Consider the following 11,404-nt stretch of genomic DNA (forward strand, 5'->3'; position numbering starts at 1 on the left):
TACCCAACAATTAAAAGCCAGGAGAAATACCCATGTTTTCATGTTGAGACTAGTTAACCCTATTGACTTGTACCAAGGGGTTTCACTTGGTTAAATGAAATGCAGTTGTACTTCTTGACTCATTGAAACCAGGCTGGGTCGTAACTGTGCCGGCCTTTATTGATTTAAAGAAGCTTGCCCGCAAATAATAATTAAACAATTAATTAAACTAGCAAACGGAAGTATGCTTTTTAATGAGGGGGAAAAAATACCCGCAACCCCCCTAACCCCACAGGTTGTCCATTGGGAGGGACAGTGCCCTTACATAGCAGGAGAGAGCCTGTGCCAAGGCAGGTTATCTGTCACGGTTTGTTACATCCTGATCTCACCATGCCCAGGGCTTTCCTATAGTCATCACGGGAGCGATTTAGACGGTAGCAATGAAAAGATGGTAAAATATAACGGATGCAGAAGTTTGCAATTAAAAAGCAACAGCAACTTCAGCAAACCGTAGGTGTTCCCATGACATTTGCAATCACATTAAAATATCCAGCCAGCAAACTACCCAGCCACCCAAATCCTTACCCCAGAGGCCCTTATTCCCTTTAAAAATTGCTAAAAACGATAAGCCAACTCTTATCACTCCACCTTTACCCAACAAAGTCTTTTTTTTGTTACCTCCTACATGAATTGTTGCATAATTGACATTCCCATTGTCGGGTAGAAAATGTATCTGAGCCAGACCCCTGCCCAGAATCACCAGTATGTGTTATACAAGGGCACAAGGAGTTGTGTAAGAAATGCATCCCTCCGGGAAGGTTGTAAGAAAAGGCTGGAGTTTATTGCATGCACGCAACGAAGGGCTCATCCCCAACCCTGGGGTTGTCTCAGCTCTGTGAATAAAGCAGCGGTGCAGAAGTGATGTCTCCCGGTTCAAGTGCAACCGTTCCCCGATGTGCTTAGCTGCTATTCCACCCCCCCAATGAGTGTCCCTCTAATTGCACCTCCAACCTGATTAACCTCCCAGGAATGAGCTATTCATCCACTCTCCCATTCACCCGTCCACATAAGGACAGCACCTCTGTGCCCGCACAGCCCGGGCTCCCAAACAGCTGTTGATCAAAAAAAAAAAGGCAAATAAAATGTTCTCTATCTGCACGGAACACCCTGTTTTTTTACTGATTTTTTAAAGCATTTATTACGAGGCCAGCTGGCATGAAAGGGCAACTGATCAGAGACTCCGCAATGTGTTTCTGATAAGCACAATTTTCCCCCCTCTGTTCTTCCCCCAAACACATTCCAGCTTCTTGGCTTCTGAACTTGCAACAGGGGGAAAAACCCCTGCGATGAGAGACAAGGACTCTTCCTCGACTTCTAAATTGTCTGGGGTCAGAGACTCCCCATACAAAATTTCCCTGCCTCCAATTCACACTCCCTCCTAATCCCCCCCCCCTCTAAATTCGCACCTTCTTGCATAATTATTCAGGTCCAAATTAAAAAAAAAATGCATCTGGATCTTTGGATTCAGTTTGAAGAGACAGCTGTGGATTATTCCTCGAGAACTTTACCCTGCCAGCACCACTTCAAGTATAAAGGGGGATCTTTAACCTGGTTTTCTTTTACCCCGCCGGGTTATTTCAATTATGGTTTTGTAAAAAGAACTCACCTTTTATACCCTTTCCCCTCAACCAGTGGAAGAGCAGTTTGTAAAGATCCAGGGTGAGACCAAAAATAAAATCCCCACCAGTTCTGTATGATAATCCTGCTGCTGCAGTTTTGCAAAGGAGAGATTAAGCTGGTTAGATCCAAAGCAGCGCTGGAGTTAAAGCTCCCCAGCCCATCCAGACAGTCTGCATCAACCAGGCATATCCTCAGGGGGCTTCTGTAATGCTCTCAGCTCCAGTGTGTGCTTTTCTTTCCCTCTCGTCTATCCCCTCTAATTTTAATTTGATTTCCGTTTTCCCCTTATCAATATTTCAGCTGCTCGCTCTAATTAATCACTGTAATGTGACATCTTCGCCTGTCACATCCACCCCAAGACCCTCCCTTGTGCTGCTTGCAACTTTGAGGAATTAAAAAAAAAAAAAACCAAACCCAAACAAACCCACAACTTTCTTTAAATACATGCACGTATATTGTTGAGGAGTGAAGCCAAAAAGAGACGCTGAGTGGAGCTCAAGTGCTACTTTAAGCCCCCTTTTTTTTTAAGAAAAGGAAGTTTCAAATATCCGTTTTTAAATCACCGTTCCTTAGTTTGGGCATTTTTTGGGAGATCCTACCTTGCCAACCGTTACCCCATTCCCCCCTGAGCCGGATCTGGAAGAATCGCGCAACAGAGTCACGCGTCTGTACACACGCACACGCACCCGCACAGGGAGAAACCTAGTTTTCTGCACCAGCTCAACAATTTAAACCGCCTTGTTCACTCTGGGCACCAACCCCTTCACATCTTCGTTATTTACCCCTTCACATCTTCGTTTTTTATTTCTGCTCACGTTTGCAAGGGGGGAAAAAAAAATCTGGGAGGAAAATGTGTGCTTTGTGCAGGCAGAACTGTGCTGCTGTGCGGGGGGAGGACAGAAGTGACTGACACCAGCACATGACTTGGCCCCATTGGGGAGGGGAAGAAGCACAGAGGAATTTGGGTGAGACACCGATGTGAAAGCAGGGTTACCAAAAGTATTTGGGAAATTTCCTTCCCTTCGATCCCGGGTCTCTCTTTGCGCAGCTTTACCCTAGCTCCCAACATATTGAAGCATTTTTCTGCTTAATAAGAGGAGCCCGGAGAGTGACGAGGTGAAAGGGCAGCGCAGGAGCCGTGCTCGGAGCTCAGCGCAATTTACTGCGGGGCAGACGAGCCGGGGCGCTCGGCAGCCCTGCCAGTTTCCAAGGGACCTCGCAGGATCGCACGCCGCCACCCGCAAAGTGCCCCGCATCCCTCGCTCTCCGCAGCTGTCACACGCACAGCCAGGTTTCCAGCGGGACGGGCGAGGGGGAGATCTCCAGAGATCCCCGGGACGGATGGAAAAACGAAGCCGCTTCCCAGTGTCGGGGAGAAAGAGGCTTTTCTCTCCTCGGCTCCGGATCCCGTGTCGTGACTCAAGCGGGGACGGTGGTCACGGTGCTGCCCCGGCACAAGGCTGCGGATGCACGTGCCCGGCTCGGCGTGATGCCCGCGGGCACCGGAGGATCGTGCCTGACACCCAAGGAAGCTGATCGTCTTTCCAAGTCATTTTTCACCCCTTGCATGCGCTTACACTTGTGGACTAAACACACACACACACACGAAAGAGAAGAGGCTAACTGCTGCTCACAAGACTTCCTATTATTCTAAGCGTGGCTTGAAACCAATATGAGAGTGGTAGTGTAGATATTTGCCCTTTTCTCTCTTTTCCCGTATTTTTCTTTTTTTTTAGCAAATATGTGTGTCCACATCCTGACAGCCGAGGAACACAGATTCGGAACAAAAAAGGCTGGGGGTGTCCCCAAAGTGTGGCAATATTGCCTCGGGAATACAGAGCCCTGTAACCCAACCCCACAGTTGAGTCTAGAAACCCATGTGGCTACTTGAAGTCATCTTGGGAGCTTTACTAGCCCAGAAGAAAATTGCTGGCAAATTGGAACCAGCTGCAGGCTCAGAAAGAGGGGGAAAAATCACCCCTAAGCAGAGAAAGTTGCAGAAGTTTTGTTAGCTTCAACACAGACAGGACAGTTCAAGTTTTCACCAACAAACTGTAGGTGACTTGTATGTAAGCAACATTTCAACAGTCTCACAGACAGTGATCTTTTAAAGATGCCTATGAAATCTCCCTTTCTCCCAGACATGCGTCCAGTCCCTTTTTCTGGAGGCTGTTCTTGTCTAGGTCGAACTTATTTAACAGGGTGCGAGCAGGCAAACAGTGACCTAAAATCCACAAACAATTGGATCCAGGCAGGGAAAAAAAACAACCCAAAAACCTGACAAGTGCTTGAATCTCACAAGCCTCTTGGACAATTGCTAGAACAAATGAAACGGTGGAAAAGCTCGGTCCTGCAAAATGTGCTCTTTTCATGTTTTCTATTTATTAGATAGGTTAAGAGAAAACAGACTTATGCGAGTCCCAAATGTAGGCAGAGTATTAAAAGAGGCATGTGTATGCTCCAGCAATTACAGCTGAATTTGATTAAAAACGTCACGAGGGCTGCACAGGCAGGAGTTACCTGATACACCAACCCTGGGGTTGCTTTAGGATGAATTATAACACAATTCATTTTATTTTAATAGGTCGCTATAAGATTAACTGTTTAAGCATGGAGCTGGGCTATAAATGTTTACATCAAAACCTGAAACAAGCAAGCCCTGCTTTCTGGCTTTTTAGAAATAATGTTTATTATAGTCTAAAATTCCTTAACATGTTAATTAGAAATAAAGGGAAAATATTTTAGTCAACAGGAGTCCAAAAAGGACGCACAGCCCCACTCCCTTATGTTCATCAGTTTCTTGTGCTAAAAGGGAAACACGGCAATTTCCTGACATCATTATTTCCACAAATTAAGAGCAAAATAATCAGTATTATTTTTTCCAAAGTCTTTAAGGCACTTAATTAATAGCTTGGTCTGGCATACATAAAAAGGGGGATGAATTCTGTTTCTTCTCCAGTGGCAAAGTGGAAATGTTCACCCCGACAGCACAGATTATCTGAAGAAGAATGGAAGTATTTTGGGGAGCCAGGCAGAGGCTGGGGAAAGGAGATGCACAGGTAATAAGGCCTATCACAGACTTCACTTCCTTCTGGTCCAAATGCATGGTGTAATTTTTCAACCTTGCTTTTGCCAATTTAAACACATAACACTGTGTATATGCAATAGATATAAGAAAAATATGCCTACAAACTCCCACCCTGGGGACAGTAAGAAAGAAATAAAGAATTAACTACACAGGATAGATGCCAGTCTGGTTGCTCAATGCAATTTTGTGAAATTCTCAAATACGAAATACTATGAAGGGCTCTTTGAGGTGGGAGGGGGGTGGGGACTATAGCTTTGTCTTGCACGGCACCTAGCATCATTGCAACAACAACATCTTTTATATTGCAGCATCTCAAACACTAAGGATCTATGTTCAAGATTAAAATGAAAGATTGCTAATTCACAGGCTGACAAATCCATGGGATTGTGCTGCTGATAATAAGAATGATAATATCTGTTTGAAAAATACAATTTCTATTCTGTGAGAAGTCCATATATGTTGCAAGTTCCATTCTGAACTAGAAAGAAAAGGCAAACTTTTCAAATAAACCACAACATGATAATTCCAAAACATTTCAGTTGGGAAATGCCAAAACAATATTATCAAAAAGGTAAGAGTGTTATATTTGAATAGAGTTGGAATATTTCATATTAGCCATAACATAACGTTTTGATCTTAGCGAGACAAAACCATCTTATCTTGTTTAAATGGAGCTTTTTGATGATTTCCATTGAAAATTTGACAAAATCAATATATTCTTGCAAAACGTTTCAGTCATGTTAACGCTCATGAAGATCTGCTCATTTGCTTATGTATAACGGTTCCATCAGGAAATCACCCATCAGCTCTAATCATGATAATGGCAATAATAGTGGCAATGCAGAATTGGTCATTAAGGATAAATAATTGCAAATCACTAAATGGGGGAGCTGACTGAAAATATAATACTCCTCCATTACATTATTTTAAATATTATTTTTAAAGAAATAAATAATTATATGGGTAACATTTTGAATATCTTCTAAGTGCAAAATGCCTTTGTTTGAAAGACACAGTTCTTGGCCTTGGATTTAAGATTAATCGTAAATCAAATTATCCTTACCATTTATCATTTATTATGAAGTTAATGCCAATTCTTGCTATGCATGAATCAACCACAAGAACATCATATTTTTCTTCCAGTGTGTGTATTATTTACAGAATATTTTGAGGTACAGTTTGCAGCCAGTTGGATAATGTTGAACTGTTCAAGTAAATCGGTTACTATTCATGGTTTGCATTTGTTTGCTTAATATTAAATATAATAATATTAGTTATTTTTTATTATTCATTTATCATTTTCCACTACTTCATAGAGACTCCAGTGGGGATTAGCACTAAGCAATGTATAAGAGGCAGCCCATGCTCTGAATAATTTATCATCTAAGTAGACAAAAAAGTCAGAAGGAAAACATGAAGATAGAGTAGTAAGGTGATTTGCACATAGTCATGCAGCAGGATAGTAGCGAAGTTGGAACAGAACTCATGTCAGTTGACTTCTATCACATCACTTCTATAGACCTAACTTATACTGATTTTCCCCTATTGTCATGGAAATGACCTTCCCATTTTTACATGGGAAACTGAGGCATAGAAAAAGGCAGTCACTTAATAGAGCTCACATAGGTCAGTGGCAGGAAAAGAAACGCCCTCACTCTTCAGTGCCCCAGACACTAAACCTTCCCTGCTTTCTATTAGCTAAACTATCCGCAGTTATTTTTGGTTCAGCCCCAGAAGCTGAATGATCAAACAATTGAAATCCGGAGTAGAAGAAATAATAAACACCAGGTAATTCGGTTTCTTGTGTTTGTTTTTTGGACAAATAATCATATTTAAAATTGTGAAACTTTTATGATTTGTGATTGTTATCACAAGCAACAAATGATTGTTCCAAATGATATGACCTCAAGACTAATGAGACAACTTCAGCACAAGTATCGGTTATTATAAATCAATCACAAGGTATGTGCTGGTAGTACTGGTATCTAAAAATGCCTTTTTTTACCTTTTTTAAGGTAGAGATGATATCTTTTATTAGACCAACAAGATTTTTGCAAAAAAATGTCTTTAACTGCAAGCTTTTGGGCACAAACACCCTTCATCAGATACAGGAGAAAAGGTTGTAAAAGTTCTCCTGGGTTTAACATTCTGCTTGTGAGGGAGCTCTGCCTTTCCTCCCAGTTGAGGACCTGGGTGTGGATGTTGCAGGCAGGTGTCAGCTCCAGGCTGGCTTACTTCAGTTCACTGTTTCTGAAGCTGAATGTGAAAACAATGCAGAGCTGGGAAAGAATGTGGCTTCCATCCTTCCCCATGGCTTAGGGGACAGCATTGGCTATAGCCTCTATGCTAGCTTCCAAGGGTTCCCAGTTTAGGGCTTGGACAATGCGTATGGTGCTTTGAAAAAGTGTGAGGGGTGGTCTGTTTCCCTCCCATCCTTACCCAACATAGCTCCTGCTCCTGGGTTCGAATTATACTTTGACTCTTGGGTTGCCCATCACAATGCCCTAATAAAATTGGAGACACCCCTCCCCCGGTTATGATTTTCAAATCCCAATGCTGATCCTGTTCTGCCCAGTTATCTCCAACCAACCTACAAGACTTAAAAAAAGAGAAAATAAAATATAAATAATCAAAACTGCCCCCTCCCTGCCTTCTCTAGGTTGAGTTTTAAACCAGTGCAAAAAACCAGTGAAGTCCACTGTACATTTTGCTATTGCTTATATGGAAGGTACTCTGATAAAATGGAGATGGATGGTAGTATAAACCCAAAGACAGACAGGTAGACAGAATTAAACCAGCTTCACTGAAGAGGCACCAGCATAAATGAATGGATGGAAGTGTGGTGAAAGGAAAAATGAGGCTAAAACAGGAGCCTGACTCAACTCCAAGTGCTGTGATGTGGAAGCTTGTTTCCCATCCCACATCTCCTGAGGAGAGTTTGTCTTGAAATTAGATGAGCCATCAAATAAAAAGTAATTCAGAGCAATATTGTAAAGCAGTCTCATGCAGGGCTTCCCCTTTAAGAGTTATAACAACTCTGGCCTTGTTTATATACTCATTCAGTTTTAAATATACCTGTATAGTTCAAGCAGTGCAATCCTTATGCTTTAGATGCTTTACGGTGGCATAGGTATTCCCATATGGAAAAGTCTGATGATTGGGGAATTTGTCTTTATCAATTTATAAATTCTGGCTAATATTGTGGAGTTTTTACTATGACAATGTCTTTGTGTCAGTGGGTGCATCTACACATGCAATTAGTGCGATGCAATAACCTCCGGGGAAGTTTGAGCTGGAGTCAACTGCTCCTGGGTGCAACATCTACATGTGCTCCCAGGACAGCAGTAATTTGAGCCAGGGTAGAGCAGACCCCTGGCTGGCTGGACTTACCAGGCACAACTTATGCTCCCAGTCACCATCTACACATGCATTTTGGCACAGTAAAGTACTCCACTGTAAGACAGTACTGTCCCCAACAGTACTATCCTACGGCAGAGTTAATTAGTTTACTGCATGCTAATACCAGGGTACGTGTAGACTGTGATGCTTTACTGCGGAGCTAATTTGTCTACTCCCCAGTAAAGTGCACACGTAAACGTACCCAATATGTACCCAATTTTGCTGATAAAGCCTTGAATAGAAATCCACCAGACTAGGGACAGTATAAAGTACTGGAATGTAGTACCTGCTCTTTTTGACCAGCTGCTGATATTCCAAGGAAGTTAAGATGGAGCTGGAAGAAAGTAATGCTTTCACCTGTCTGCAGCAAGGAGTGTGGGGAGTAGTAATTTCTCAAACAGACAGAAGAGGAGTGGCATAGGAGAGGTTTAAAATAGATTCACAGGGAAAAGCCTCGCTGGGCACATCTACACGTGGAATGAGCACACCTGAGTTTATTGCTCCCAGGCACAGCATTTACATGTGTACCTGGGATCACAGCAAGTTGAATCAAGGTGGTGAAGTCCCAGCTGGCAGGGGAGTCAGTGGGGGGGTCAGCCTACCAACCCAGAGCTGCTCTGTCCTGGCTCAACGTGCGGCAGAGGGGCTGGCTGGGACATGAAGGTGCTGCAGTGTGAGGCTAGGCAGCCCATGCACTGTAGCACCCACATGCCCCAGTCAGCCCTGGTCACCATCTACACGCGTGTTACAGCAGAGTAAATAAATCCTTGTGTCAGGCAGTACTATCCTATGGCAGAGTTGATTAGTTTACTCTGGCCTAATAGCACCGCATGTGTGGACGGTGAGGCTTTACCGAGGAGCTAATTACTCAAGTCCTCAGTTAAGCGCTTGTGTAGATTCCCCCACTGGGTGAAACAGGAAGTTTGGCCCTGCAAGAGGTTGAGATGGGCATGCTTTCATAGAGGGACTATGAGGGATCAATCAAAGTCAGGGGAGGTGACCTGAGCTGGAAAGTCTACAACTCAAGTCCGCACCGCCCCATTCCAAAGAATGCTTCAGACTGGGCTTGTCGACATGAGACAGTAATGTATTTAGTACTTTATATAATCAAATACTAAACAAATACTTAGTAAATGCATTTTTAGTGATGCTGCTGCACAGTACCTTAATTATACTGTGCAGTAGTATATTAGCACTGTTTATACTATGACACACTACTGCACAGTATTATTCAGCTACTGAGCAGTTAGCATCTTGTGTAGACATGCCCAATGAGGAGGAAACTGAGGCTAGGTTTTTTTTCTCTAGCTCCGTTTGTTTCTCATCCTACTGAGAAAACAGTTATGACATTTTAGAATTCAAATAGAAATCCTATCTTGTTTTTGCATCCATTTGCTTATAGGTATTGCGGACCCCTGAACAGTTTAGCTGTAGCCCAGGTAAGCTATACTGGTAAAAGTCACCTATATGCAGACATTACAGCATCTGCATTGGAGTTATGCCAACATAACTGTATCAGGAACACAACCACACCATCAACCCAAACAGTTATACCCAAACAAAATCTGTAATAAACCAGGTCTAATGCCTCTTTTTTAAAGACACTAATAATGTCCTCTTTGGTCTTTGAGATATCAAAGGAGAAGTTCTGGTTTAAAAAAAACCATCCTCCCAGATTTGAAACATGTGCAGTTGGAATCAGATCTTAGTTATGTCAAAGTGAATCCAGAGCAGTTCATTGGAATTACTCTTGAAATTACTCTGGATTCACATTGATGTAACAGATTAGTATCTAGCCCAGCACTTAAAATGATTATGCAATATATAATTATATAAATAGCCTTCTGGACTAGTTGGTAAATTTTCTGCCTTTATGTCATGCCATGTGGTTATGCAGGGTGACCCAAAATGAACTTTTTGTTTTCGTTGATTAGTTTACTCTGGCCTAATAGCACCGCATGTGTGGACGGTGAGGCTTTACCGAGGAGCTAATTACTCAAGTCCTCAGTTAAGCGCTTGTGTAGATTCCCCCACTGGGTGAAACAGGAAGTTTGGCCCTGCAAGAGGTTGAGATGGGCATGCTTTCATAGAGGGACTATGAGGGATCAATCAAAGTCAGGGGAGGTGACCTGAGCTGGAAAGTCTACAACTCAAGTCCGCACCGCCCCATTCCAAAGAATGCTTCAGACTGGGCTTGTCGACATGAGACAGTAATGTATTTAGTACTTTATATAATCAAATACTAAACAAATACTTAGTAAATGCATTTTTAGTGATGCTGCTGCACAGTACCTTAATTATACTGTGCAGTAGTATATTAGCACTGTTTATACTATGACACACTACTGCACAGTATTATTCAGCTACTGAGCAGTTAGCATCTTGTGTAGACATGCCCAATGAGGAGGAAACTGAGGCTAGGTTTTTTTTCTCTAGCTCCGTTTGTTTCTCATCCTACTGAGAAAACAGTTATGACATTTTAGAATTCAAATAGAAATCCTATCTTGTTTTTGCATCCATTTGCTTATAGGTATTGCGGACCCCTGAACAGTTTAGCTGTAGCCCAGGTAAGCTATACTGGTAAAAGTCACCTATATGCAGACATTACAGCATCTGCATTGGAGTTATGCCAACATAACTGTATCAGGAACACAACCACACCATCAACCCAAACAGTTATACCCAAACAAAATCTGTAATAAACCAGGTCTAATGCCTCTTTTTTAAAGACACTAATAATGTCCTCTTTGGTCTTTGAGATATCAAAGGAGAAGTTCTGGTTTAAAAAAAACCATCCTCCCAGATTTGAAACATGTGCAGTTGGAATCAGATCTTAGTTATGTCAAAGTGAATCCAGAGCAGTTCATTGGAATTACTCTTGAAATTACTCTGGATTCACATTGATGTAACAGATTAGTATCTAGCCCAGCACTTAAAATGATTATGCAATATATAATTATATAAATAGCCTTCTGGACTAGTTGGTAAATTTTCTGCCTTTATGTCATGCCATGTGGTTATGCAGGGTGACCCAAAATGAACTTTTTGTTTTCATAACTCATAGTAGGAGTACAAGCTACCACATTCCAATCTGGATTTCACCACCTCAAAGGTCAGCGATGTTCTGCTCTGGGGTCTTGGTTTGTGACCCTGTTTCTGCAACCCCACCATTACAGAAGTCAGCAAAGAATTAATTCATTGGATATTGCATTAATGCACATGCCTAAAAAGTAATTCCTGAATTCCCTCCAGCTCTTT

At 42.3% G+C, this 11,404-nt stretch overlaps 1 protein-coding gene across 2 annotated transcripts in view; it reads right to left on the reverse strand.

The window, feature by feature from the left end:
- Positions 1 to 2,274, reverse strand: part of FLI1 (Fli-1 proto-oncogene, ETS transcription factor) — a 114,216-nt gene extending 111,942 nt beyond the window's left edge. Inside the window, exons 1-2 of one of the 2 annotated variants that reach the window (XM_014518846.2) lie at positions 2,259 to 2,274; positions 1,646 to 1,747 (exon numbers count right to left, since the gene is read on the reverse strand). The gene's annotated coding sequence lies outside the window, so the exon portion shown is untranslated. Of the gene's footprint in view, positions 1 to 1,645; positions 2,020 to 2,258 lie in introns of those variants that run through there. The other variant, XM_006021346.3, reaches the window with a different exon arrangement.
- Positions 2,275 to 11,404: the final 9,130 nt, after the last annotated feature.

Source organism: Alligator sinensis, unplaced genomic scaffold, assembly GCF_000455745.1.
Source record: "Alligator sinensis unplaced genomic scaffold, ASM45574v1 scaffold760_1, whole genome shotgun sequence".
NCBI classification, from domain to species: domain Eukaryota; kingdom Metazoa; phylum Chordata; order Crocodylia; family Alligatoridae; genus Alligator; species Alligator sinensis.